We start from the raw sequence: 12,263 nt of genomic DNA, 5'->3' as shown, positions 1-12,263 counted from the left end.
TTGGGGCAAGTACTCTTTGGTGAGAGAACCCCGGCAGAGATTTAACATCACAAAAGCCTACAGCAAAGAGTGGAAATATAGTCCGTAAAAGCTTTAAAATGTGTCCTTTCCAGTGACTCCGAAAGCATTCTCCAGCACAAGGACAGTAAGTTATAAAATGGTTTACTTACAAAACCTTATAAAGGTCAGATTCATGTGCTTTTCCTTACAGCAGTCTGAAAAAGTTTCACAAGCTGTGAAACGTTGCTTGGTTACAAAATGGCAACAGTTCCTGAACTATTGGTATAGCAAAAACACTAGTTTCAGACTCCATTCTGGTCTGAAGCAAAAGAGGCTGATTAAAGCTGTGCGGCTGCAGCAGCTCAGAGCTCCTGACACACTGAATGCACATGTAGACTGAGTACAACAAAAGCTTAGTTGCACATTTCCTCCCAAGGTGCGACTGGCAGGACAGCTTACTCTATGGCATTAACCCCTTGTTGCATTAATTAGACTCAAGTATGCTGGTTATGGGACACAGGTGGCACTGTGGGTTGAACCACAGAGCCTAGGACTTGCCGATCAGAAGGTCAGCGGTTCGAATCCCCGTGACGGGGTGAGCTCCCGTTGCTGGGTCCCTGCTCCTGCCCACCTAGCAGTTCGAAAGCACATCAAAATGCAAGTAGATAAATAGGTACCACTCCGGCGGGAAGGAAACGGCGTTTCCGTGCGCTGCTCTGGTTTCGCCAGAAGCGGCTTAGTCCTGCTGGCCACATGACCTGGAAGGTGTACGCCGGCTCCCTCGGCCAATAAAGCGAGATGAGCACCGCAACCCCAGAGTCGGCCACGACTGGACCTAATGGTCAGGAGTCCCCTTTACCTTTACATGCTGGTTATACGAGACTGGTTACCCCACAATTAGGGCATGGAGAATTGGGGTCTTGCCCCCACCCTGCTTCTATTTTAAAAACTAGTTGCTGGTGTCCAGGGTAGCAAAACAATCTACAAAAGTTGATTGAAAGCAAATGTTTCAAGGGTGAGGCTTGCGTCTAAGGGCATTATTGCATCTTTGGGGGGGGGATTTTGTTTCTTTCGGGCTGCTTCCACAAAGAAAACAATTGAAGACAACCTTTCCCTTCCACTATTGAAGAGTACTTTTTGTTTCTTCAGTTAGCAGACGCTTTGATACTGCTCCACCAATACTAAAAGGCACCTCTATCAACACATTCCTAGTATGAACATTTATCAAAACATTAAATGGGTTAGAAGGCAGACAAAGCCACTAAACGTCTTTCAGATGGATGTCAAGCTAAAGATTGCTTGAAAATCAGCTTTGCCAAGAAGTTCTGGTTCCTTCAGGAGTCGGGGAAAGAAACTCATCGTTTGCTTAGGTATGGATTCAGTCGGATTGTTGTCGATTTGAGATTTTGAGTTGGCAAGTCAAAAACAAAGGAGACTCCTCCCCTCTGTTCCTTTTTAATTTTATTTTTTTTAAAGACTTGTATCCCACCACTCCCTTTCTGCCAAGCAGTTCTGAGCAACTGAAGGGTGTATTTCCCCCTGGGGGTGGCAGTCTATACCTTCTTAGCTGAAAGACCTGAGTTCGAATCACTACTTGGCAATGAAGCTCATGGGGTGACTTTGCATCGGCTGCTGATATCAACCTGCCTCAAAGGCTTATTACTGTAAGGATAATAGGGAAAGAGAGAAGCTCATTTATGCCACCTTCATCTCCTTGGAGGAAAGTGTGGGATGCAAACTCAATAATAAATAAAACATGGCTCGTTTAATTAAACAACATTTATAACCCACTTAATAATGAAGATCGGGAGCAAGGCAACTTTAAATCTGTGAACTGAATGGGGAAATACTCCCTTGGGAAAACGTTACATGGCAAATGTGGCTTTCGGTATGTCGAGAAGAGTGGTCGCCTAGAGGAATAGGTTAATGGGCAATTAAGAATTATATAAAATGAATTTACAAAGAATAATGATCCCAAAACAGTTAGCTACCCAGGCCTGACCTAGGGATGGCTGCTTCCTGGTAAGAGGCAGGGAGAAGAGAAGAGAAACTCTGGCCAAGTTGTTCCCTGGCTTTTGGCCAACGAGCTGCAAATTTATTACTTCGATGTTTATGTTCTTGGGCTTCAAGAGCTGCTGATGTCGAGTTTTTTGAAATCAAACAACGAAGTGAGAGTTGCAGATTACAGATCCCCGTCGCTATTCTGCAATGATCCTGAGCAGCTATAGACTCTTGTGGAATAAACTCTGCTACAGACAGTTCCTGAACCAATATCACACCCTCCAACATCTGACCAGAATTGGGGTGCTGAAGAGTTTGGATTTGATATCCCACTTTATCACTACCCGAAGGAGTCTCAAAGCAGCTAACGTTCTCCTTTCCCTTCCTGCCCCACAACAAACACTCTGTGAGGTGAGTGGGGCTGAGAGACTTCAGAGAAGTGTGACAAGCCCAAGGTCACCCAGCAGCTGCATGTGGAGGAGCGGGGAAGCGAACCCGGTTCACCAGATTACGAGTCCACCGCTCTTAACCACTACACCACACTGGCTCTCATGGGAGGCAGCTGCCTTGCACGACAGACCAAAAAAGAGAGTCTCTTGGTCCGGTGTTCTGGTGCAAGCCAGCTGACTTGAACTGGACCAAAAAGGGACATTCAGGGATCCAATCAAAAGCTGGGATGGCTTTTGTAATTCTGCGGTTGTTGTTTAGTCTTTTAGTCGTGTCCGACTCTTCATGACCCTCTGGACCAGAGAACACCAGGCACTCCTATCTTCCACTGCCTCCCGCAGTTTGATCAAACTCATTCTGGTAGCTTCGAGAACACTGTCCAACCATCTCATCCTCTGTTGTCCCCTTCTCCTTGTGCCCTCCATCTTTCCCAACATCAGGGTCTTTTCCAGGGAGTCTTCTCTTCTCATGAGGTGGCCAAAGTCTTGGAGCCTCAGCTTCAGGATCTGTCCTTCCAGTGAGCACTCAGGGCTGATTTCCTTCAGAATGGAGAGGTCTGATCTTCTTGCAGTCCATGGGACTCTCAAGAGTCTCCTCCAGCACCAGAATTCAAAAGCATCAATCCTTCGGCCATCAGCCTTCTTTAGGGTCCAGCTCTCAGAGTTGTAAATTCTGGGTTATCCTGCTCAAATTAGGATGGTTGAGCATGCAATATAGGCATGTAAGAAGAGGCTACTTGATCAGGCCTGTGGTCCATCTAGTCCAGTATCCTGTTCTCACATTGGCCAACCAGATGCCACAGTGTGAAGCCCATAAGCAGGATTTGAACCCTCTCCCCTCCTACAGTTTCCAGGAACTGGCATCCAGGAGCATTGCTGCCTCTGTAGAGGCAGAGCAGAGCTATCATGTCTAGTACTCACTGATGAGCTTTATCTTCTGTAAACATAGGAAAGTTCCTTATGCCTGTTGGCCAATCCAGCTCAGTGGTGTCAACGCTAACAGGAAACATCCCTCTCTGGGGTTTTCGGGCCGGATTCTTTTCTCTGCCCTGCTTTGAGGTTCCGGATTTGAACCCACGACCTTCTGCATGCAAAGCCAGGGCTCTACTGCTTGAGTGACAGCCCCTTCCCCAATTCCAGAAGCCAAACAGTGAGTGGCAGCACTGCGAAAAGAAAAGGCCTGTGGACTTTCTGCCCTCTTGGCAGCAGTGCTGTAGTGGTCCGCTGGACAGACCCCTGACTATTTCTGCAGCAAGGTCTCCGTCTTCAGCGTCCTACAGGGGCCCAATCAGCACGAAAGGTGGGCTATTTTTTTCTTTCCCAATTTTTTTCATTAAGCTCACAAAATTATACACAAACAAAACACACAATGGGACGCAGGTGGCGCTGTGGGTTAAACTGCAGAGCCCAGGACTTGCCAATCAGAAGGTTGGCGGTTCGAATCCCCACGACGGGGTGAGCTCCCGTTGCTCGGTCCCTGCTCCTGCCAACCTAGCAGTTCGAAAGCACGTCAACGTGCAAGTAGATAAATAGGTACCGCTCCGGCAGGAAGGTAAACGGCGTTTCCGTGCGCTGCTCTGGTTCGCCAGGAGCGGCTTAGTCATGCTGGCCACATGACCCCGGAAGCTGTACGCCGGCTCCCTCGGCCAATAAAGCAAGATGAGCGCTGCAACCCCAGAGTCAGTCACGACTGGACCTAATGGTCAGGGATCCCTTTACCTTTACCTTAAAACACACAAACAAACACGAATCATAACTGTAATGGCTTTAGGGGTTGCTTGTGCGTAAGTTGCCGCCGCTCTGGGCTAGGTTGGCTGGTTAAACCATTTCTCGCTGGACAGCCATCCACTCCGTGGCTGTTCAGTCGCTGGCAGAATCCGTCAGTGGGCGTTTCTTAAACCTTTTCCAACATAAAAGTTGTTTGACGCCCAGTCTCCTCCTACTCTCCCTGCGCGGAAGTCTTCTGCGCAGGGAGGGCGTGGGTAGCGGAGGACCTGTGCTCTCCCCGCTGGTGTCCAGTGAAGAGTCCCGGAGCCTGCTCTCTGCTTCCCCCATTGGCCCCCCTCTATCCCTGGTGTTGCGCTGATTTTCTTCCCCAACAGGAGACTTGCCTCTCTCCCTGCTTGGCCCCTCTCCAGCATCGTTGTGGGGCCTCGCCTCCTCCTCTAGTTCCGATGACAGTTCCCTGACAATAACCTTATTAAAATTACACTCAGGATGAGACGGTTAAATCTATAATGATTAAATGGGCACAAGACGTTGGACATAATATCATGTTTGCTGACTGGGAACAGTTGTGGACCACCAGGATTAAATTCACAGCATGTAATGCCTTAAGAGAGAATATTATGAAAATGATATACAGGTGGTACATGACCCCAGTCAAGCTTGCAAAAATCTATCATTTGCCCGACAATAAATGTTGGAAATGTAAGGAAAATGAAGGTACATTCTTTCACCTTTGGTGGACATGTCCCAGGATTAAGGCGTTCTGGGAAATGATATATAATGAATTGAAAAAGGTATTTAAATATACCTTCTTGAAGAAACCAGAGGCCTTTCTCTTGGGCATGGTCAGCCAAGTGGTGCCAAAGAAGGACAGAACTTTTTTTATGTATGCTACAACAGCAGCAAGAATACTCATCGCAAAGTATTGGAAGACGCAAGATCTACCCACTCTGGAAGAATGGCAGATGAAATTGATTGACTGTATGGGACTGGCAGAATTGACGAGCAGAATCAGTGACCAGGGAGAAGAGTCGGCTGAAGAAGATTGGAAAAAATTCAAGGACTATTTACAGAAATATTGTAAAATTTAAGAAAGTTAGATGGTGCTGGATTGAAATTGAGAGGTTTCTAGCTGTAATGATATATAAGAACATAGATGGGGGGGAAAGGGTTTGAAAATAAGGTAATGTTACAAGCTGTAATGCTTTAAATGAAGGATTTGTTGAACAAATAACCTTAATTGGGATACAAGAAGGAGAAGTATGAGGAGGTCTGAGAAATTTGTTATTTAAAAGTATGGTTTATGAATTTTATGCTTTTATTTAATGTTTCTGTTTGTTCTGTTTTTGTTTGTTTGTTTAAAAAATTGGAAAATTTAATAAATATTCTTTAAAAAAAAATTACACTTATTGACATTGTTAAGTGACTTCCTCGCTTCCCCTTGGTTGAATTTCCATGCATAGCTTTATAACGGCTTACCAAATCATAATTCTTATAAACTTAACTTAGTCCATTAACATCCTTATATCTTTTCAAGTCGAAATTGTAGATGTTAAACATCACTTAACTTATATAACAAAAGGTGGGCTTTTTAGCCGCCATATGATCCAAAAGCTAAGCATTTAGGGACACAAAACGCAAGGGGCTTCCGTTTCAAAAGTGCACACGGTCTGTTATTTAAGCCACACCGGGGGGGGGGGAATACTGAAACACTCCAAATCATTTGCCAATGTACGTGCAGACAAAATAGCAGATCTATCTGCGCTGATTGTAGCAATGCATTCTGAATTATTACTATTATTGCATAAGATTATGCAATAATATGATTTTAGAAGGGGTGTGTCCTTGTATAATCTTGTATAATCTTAGAAGGGGTGTGCCCTTGACTATCATGAAGGGACAATGCTCCTGTTTGTGGGGTCTTCTCTTGCAAAGCTGGTTGCTGGGCAGGGAAACTGCAGGAAAGAAGATTCCACCTAAACATTAGGAAGAACTTCCTGACAGTAAGAGCTGTTTGACAGTGGAATTTGCTGCCAAGGAGTGTGGTGGAGTCTCCTTCTTTGGAGGTCTTTAAGCAGAGGCTTGACAACCATATGTCAGGAGTGCTCTGATGGTGTTTCCTGCTTGGCAGGGGGTTGGACTCGATGGCCCTTGTGGTCTCTTCCAACTCTATGATTCTATGATTCTATGACTTTAGAAACAGCTTGCCCCCCCCTCCATGTCCCCCCCTCCATGTCCCCCCCATGGAGGGTGGTGAGAGAGAGAGAGAGAGAGAGAGAAGGAAGCGTCTGCGACAAGCTCAATGGTCACTAGATGGGGCTCATGGACTCTCCCTGTCCCTCTTACCAATCTCCATTAGGTGTTTGTTGTTTATTTATGGCACATAGGACGCTAATGGGTTAAAAAGCACAGAGCCTAGGACAGACAGCCGCCCTGGACACAGAATTGACCTGGAGCTATGGAACTCACTCCCACAGGAGGCCACCAAATTAAATTAGACCAATTTGTGGAGGAGAGGATTATTGATGTCTACTAGTCAGGATGCACAGGGACGCAGGTGGCGCTGTGGGTTAAACCACAGAGCCTAGGGCTTGCCAATCAGAAGGTCGGCGGTTTGAATCCCTGCGACGGGGTGAGCTCCCGTTGCTCAGTCCCTGCTCCTGCCAACCTAGCAGTTTGAAAGCACGTCAAGTGCAAGTAGATAAATAGGTACCGCTCCGGCGGGAAGGTAAACGGCGTTTCCGTGCGCTGCTCTGGTTCGCCAGAAGTGGCTTAGTCATGCTGGCCACATGACCCGGAAGCTGTACACCGGCTTCCTCGGCCAATAAAGTGAGGTGAGCACCGCAACCCCAGAGTCGGTCACGACTGGACCTAATGGTCAGGGGTCCCTTTACCTTTACATTTAGGATGCTAATATCCAATACCAAGATGAAGGTGTGCCAGCCCTACATACTGAGCACACCACTTTGTGGAATGGGCAACTTAAAACCATCAACACTTTCCACATGTGTCACGTCAGGAAGATTTTGGGCATCACATGGCAGGGCAGAGTCTCAAACAAATATGTGCTCTCCCAAGCCCAGATTCACAACATCTTTGCACTCCTGTCTCAGCGACATCTATGCTGGCTTAGTCATGTCCACAGAAGAGAAGACGGAAGGATCTGCAAGGATCATGCTCAACGGTGTCTCCAAAAAAATTTATGTATCACTTGGGAAGACAGGCGAACTAATGTCAGTTTACTGGGAGGAGCAAAGATCACCAGTGTCAAAGCAATGATTCTTCAACATCAATTTTGTTGGACTGGGCATGTTGGGCGGATGCCTGATTATCATCTTCCAAAGCAACTACAGTGGTACCTCGGGTTACAGACGCTTCAGGTTACAGACTCCGCTAACCCAGAAATAGTACCTCGGGTTGAGAACTGTGCTTCAGGATGAGAACAGAAATTACGCAGCGGCAGCAGGAGGCCCCATTAGCTAAAGTGGTGCTTCAGGTTAAGAACAGTTTCAGGTTAAGAACGGACCTCCGGAACGAATTAAGTACGTAACCCGAGGTACCACTGTACTCTATTCCGAACTTAGAAATGGAAAGCGTAATGCTGGTGGTCAACAAAAGAGGTTTAAAGACTCTTTCAAGGCAAATCTTTAAAAATGTAGTGTAAACACCGACAACTGGGAAACACTGGCCTGCGAGCGCTCCAGCTGGAGAACAGCCTTTACCAAAGGTGTCATGGGCTTTGAAGACACTCGAACTCAGGACGCAAGGGAGAAACGCGCTAAGAGGAAGGCATACTTGGCAAATCCACACCGTGATCAACTCCCACCCTGAAACCAATCTCCCCACTGTGGAAGGACGTGTGGATCAGCAGTGGAACATATGTCCATGCTGCCCAGGGCAGGTGCATTCCTGAGGAGGGGCGGGGCATGGAGGGTGCCCTCCCAGGCGCGAGATAGCCGCTCGGGTGCATGGAGCGGCGCAGGCGCCCTGCAGCCAGTGGTGGAGCAAGCCGCCCACGGGGGCAGAGCCAGCCGCCATTAGTGGACATTTGGCGCACCACCCACCCATGACTCCGAAGCCTCCCCCAGTTGTCAGAATGAAGGGGGAAGGGGGGAATGCCACCAGCAAAATAGAGCAGCTGTCCCCAGTGTGGAGAGCCAGTGTGGTGTAGTGGTTAAGAGCGGTGGACTCGTAATCTGGTGAACCGGGTTCGCTTCCCCGCTCCTCCACATGCAGCTGCTGGGTGACCTTGGGCCAGTCACACTTCTCTGAAGTCTCTCAGCCCCACTCACCTCACAGAGTGTTTGTTGTGGGGAAGGAAGGGAAAGGAGAATGTTAGCTGCTTTGAGACTCCTTCGGGTAGTGATAAAGTGGGATATGAAATCCAAACTCTTCTTCTTCTTCCCCCTTCTCTTGATGGCTCGGGGTAGGCTTAGGAGTCGCGGGTGCGCTGCGCACCAAATGTCACCCCCTCAGTGAAGACACCTGGGGCGATCTGCCCCCACCGCACCCCACTTCCTCTGCCCCTGGTGTGGATCCAGAATTGGCCTCCATAGTCATCTACGGACTCTCTGTTAAAACCATGTTTATGGAAGACAATCTTACTCAGCTACGAGGGATCGCCAAAGAAGCAGCAGCAGCTTCAAGCCCCAGGCTGGTTGGCAGACCGACCTTGCATTACAAAGTTGTTACATGAAGGCTGCCGATGGCACCCCACCCTGCAGGGCCTGAAGACAGGCAGTCAGCTTGTGCAGTGACCAGAGGAGGAATTACCACTGAGAGGAACGCAGAGAGAAGAAAGGGCAAGGTGCGTCTGCAGCAGCACAACCAGACGCCTTCCTCTGCCCCGGCTGCAACAAAACATGTCTCTCCTGCGTCGGTCTCTACAACCGCAGCTGTGCTGGTCCTGTGGGTTACCCGGGAGGTGAGGTCCAAGTCCGGTCCGTGGTCAAAGGTGCAACAAGGAGGCAGTCCGTAGTAGCTGCAGCTGGGTGCAGGGCAGGGAGTCGGGTGAAGTCAGGGACAGGCTTGCAAGCAGGGAGCCAGGGTGGGTCAGGCGCTCAGGCAGGTAAGCAGGACAGGGTTCAGGCAGGAACTAGCAACCAGCAACTTTGCTCCCGCAACTTGGGACTGGGGCTGGCCGGCTTTTATCTGCCCCGTGGCATAGGGTGGCCCCGATCCTCAGGTGACTCGCCTCTCCGGGCCTGGAGGCAAGCACTCCTCCTGTGAGAACTTAGTTCCCTCCGCCTCTCTGCCCTGAGCCTCTGCAGCTCCGGAGAGGCTGGAGGGTTACCGGACCCAGAGGCAACCTCAGCTTCTTCTGACGGGGCTGAGAGTGGAGCACCTGCAGGCAATGGGTCCTCCATCACCTCAGGAGCCAGAGCAGACTCAGCTGGTGCCTGCACCTGAGGATCCAGCACAGGTGAGGACCCTTCAGGCTCAGGCCCCAGCCCCGGCTCAGCTGGTTCTGGAGGCGGGGAATCCTGTGCAGGCTGGGATTCCTCAGGTTCAGCATCCGAGTCCGAATCCCAGGCCATCACAGCAGCAGGCGCTGTAACTCTCCAATGGTTTCACTTTGCCCCAAAGGCACACAGCTGTTCATGGAGGCACAGGTCAAATCCGTGTCCAGGGCAGCTGTCTTCCAGCTCCATCTGGTACGCAGGATGAGACCCTATCTGCCTGCGGACTGCCTCACCAGAGTGGTGCATGCTCTGGTTATCTCCCGCTTGGACTACTGCAATGCGCTCTCTGTGGGGCTACCTTTGAAGGTGACCCGGAAACTACAACTAATCCAGAATGCGGCAGCCAGACTGGTGACTGGGAGCAGCCGCCGAAACCATGTAACACCGGTCTTGAAAGCCCTACATTGGCTCCCAGTACGTTTCCGAGCACAATTCAAAGTGTTGGTGCTGACCTTTAAAGCCCTAAACGGCCTCGGTCCAGTATACCTGAAGGAGCATCTCCACCCCCATCGTTCTGCCCGGACACTGAGGTCCAGCGCCGAGGGCCTTTTGGCGGTTCCCTCACTGTGAAAAGCCAAGTTACAGGGAACCAGGCAGAGGGCCTTCTCGGTAGTGGCGCCCGCTCTGTGGAAAGCCCTCCCACCAGATGTCAAAGAGAACAACAACTACCAGACTTTTAGAAGACATCTGAAGGCAGCCCTGTTTAGGGAAGCTTTTAATGTTTGATGTATTACAGTATTTTAATATTTTTTTGGAAGCCGCCCAGAGTAACTGGGGAAGCCCAGCCAGATGGGCGGGGTATAAATAATAAATTATTATTATTATTACTTCTCCATTGTCTCCCCGAGACAGATGGATGCCAACAACAACCTGTTACGAAAAAGGAGCAATGCAGAAGCAAGCACCAGGTGGCTGGAATGGTAAACAGGATATGGATGTTATTGGATTGTACCGTGGGAACCAGGAACAGTTTGTAAAGTGCTCTGAGAGCCGGATGTTACCTCAGAGCAGCACATGACCCTGTACTGGAAGTACATGGGTGGAGTTTATTCTCTCTCTGCTCTGGGAAGCAGAGTGTGCAGACATGTTTTCTCTGTACTGGTGAACGACAGGAATAAAGACATGTAAATATATTTCTGTCTGTCTCTTTCCCCCTCCCTGGGGGAGGAGTGGTGTGTTCTTTTCACGTTGAAAAGGATCGCCGAAGAGACCTCCCTTGATCTTGCCGGCAGACGCTGGCAGGGGAGGTAAGGATTCAAGCCGGGCACCTGGAGGGTGGCCAAATTCCTAAGAGCTGGAGGCTCTGACTTTTGGCTTGAATCCCGACAACTGGTAGCATACCGATGGATATCTGATCTATGAGAATCTGCATGAGAGGTGAGAGGTCGATGAATCGTTGCCATCCTCTGCACCTAAGGAGATAAAGAAAAGCGTCTGCCTGCAGCCAGAAAGCTGAAACAGACAGCTGGACACCGAGAGGAGTGTGTTTCAAGGCAACGGAGCCTGAAAAAAAGGTATGCTGCATTTCGGGCAAGAGAGAATGAACGCAGAAAGATTTATTTTCTGGTTCACAAGCTGCGTAAGAAAAACAGCTCTGAAAGAGCAAGCTTGCATACCAGGAATTCCTGTGGTTTAGATAAGGAGTTCCGTCCTGAGCAGGTTGCTAGGCAACGTCTGCCAGTTACTGAGTGGCCTAAAAAGAGCCTGGAAAATCGAAAGTGTATCTGCGCAGCTGTGCAAGGGTTTTGAAAACAGCGTAAAGTTTGCCTGCCTGTAAAAAAGCAGTAAACAGAAGAGAACTTTTGGAGTTTACTGGCTTGGAAAGTGAAAGCTGGCTTGAGATTGAGTGTAAAACTGACTCTTGGATTCAGCATGGATGCCAAGAAGGGGGGAGTGCCCCTGAATGCCGTGGTTCTGGAAGAACACAGCCGGCATGCTGCACTGGAAGTAAAGGACAGGGGGAGGGAGGAACGGAGTTCTAATTCCCCCACCGATGAGGCTACTGGAAAGGATGCTGTAGCTTTGAATGTTGTCCAGTGTTACAGTTGCGGACAGGCTGGGCATCTTCAGCGGAACTGCAAGAAGCCACGTCAGCCAAAAGGAGCGAAGGGCCGCTCAGCAAAGCCTGAGGCGTCAGGCAAAGGTCATACCAAGCCTATGGTGGAACCTGCAAAGGCTTTGATGGCGAAGGGAACCACGCCAGATGTTGGGAACGCGTTTATTATCGACACTGCAGCGACCGTCCATATGTCCCCACACAAAGGACTCTTTTCAACGTTTAAGAAGCAAAGCTTCACTGTGACACAGGCCAATGGTCAGGAGCTAGAAGCGGCCGGCGTGGGGACTGTCTATCTTAAGAGTCTGGACTTGACAATAAACAATGTTTACTTGGTTCCTGAATTGAAGTTCAATCTGCTGAGTGTTTCGCAGATTGCAAGGAAAGGACTGAAACTGTCCTACGATGCTGAGAGCTGCGAGATCTACAAAGATGGAGAGTTATATCTTTCTGCCAAACAGAAGGATGGACTTTATTTGTTGACTTTTGCACAAAGTGATTACATGGAATGTAATTCATCTGTGTCTAACCTAGTTTCTCTTGCAGGTGTGAGCAAGAAGAAGACCGGAG

This window comes from Podarcis raffonei, chromosome 8 (genome assembly GCF_027172205.1).
Source record: "Podarcis raffonei isolate rPodRaf1 chromosome 8, rPodRaf1.pri, whole genome shotgun sequence".
In the NCBI taxonomy this organism is placed as follows: domain Eukaryota; kingdom Metazoa; phylum Chordata; class Lepidosauria; order Squamata; family Lacertidae; genus Podarcis; species Podarcis raffonei.
Note: the sequence above shows the minus strand (reverse complement) of the source record.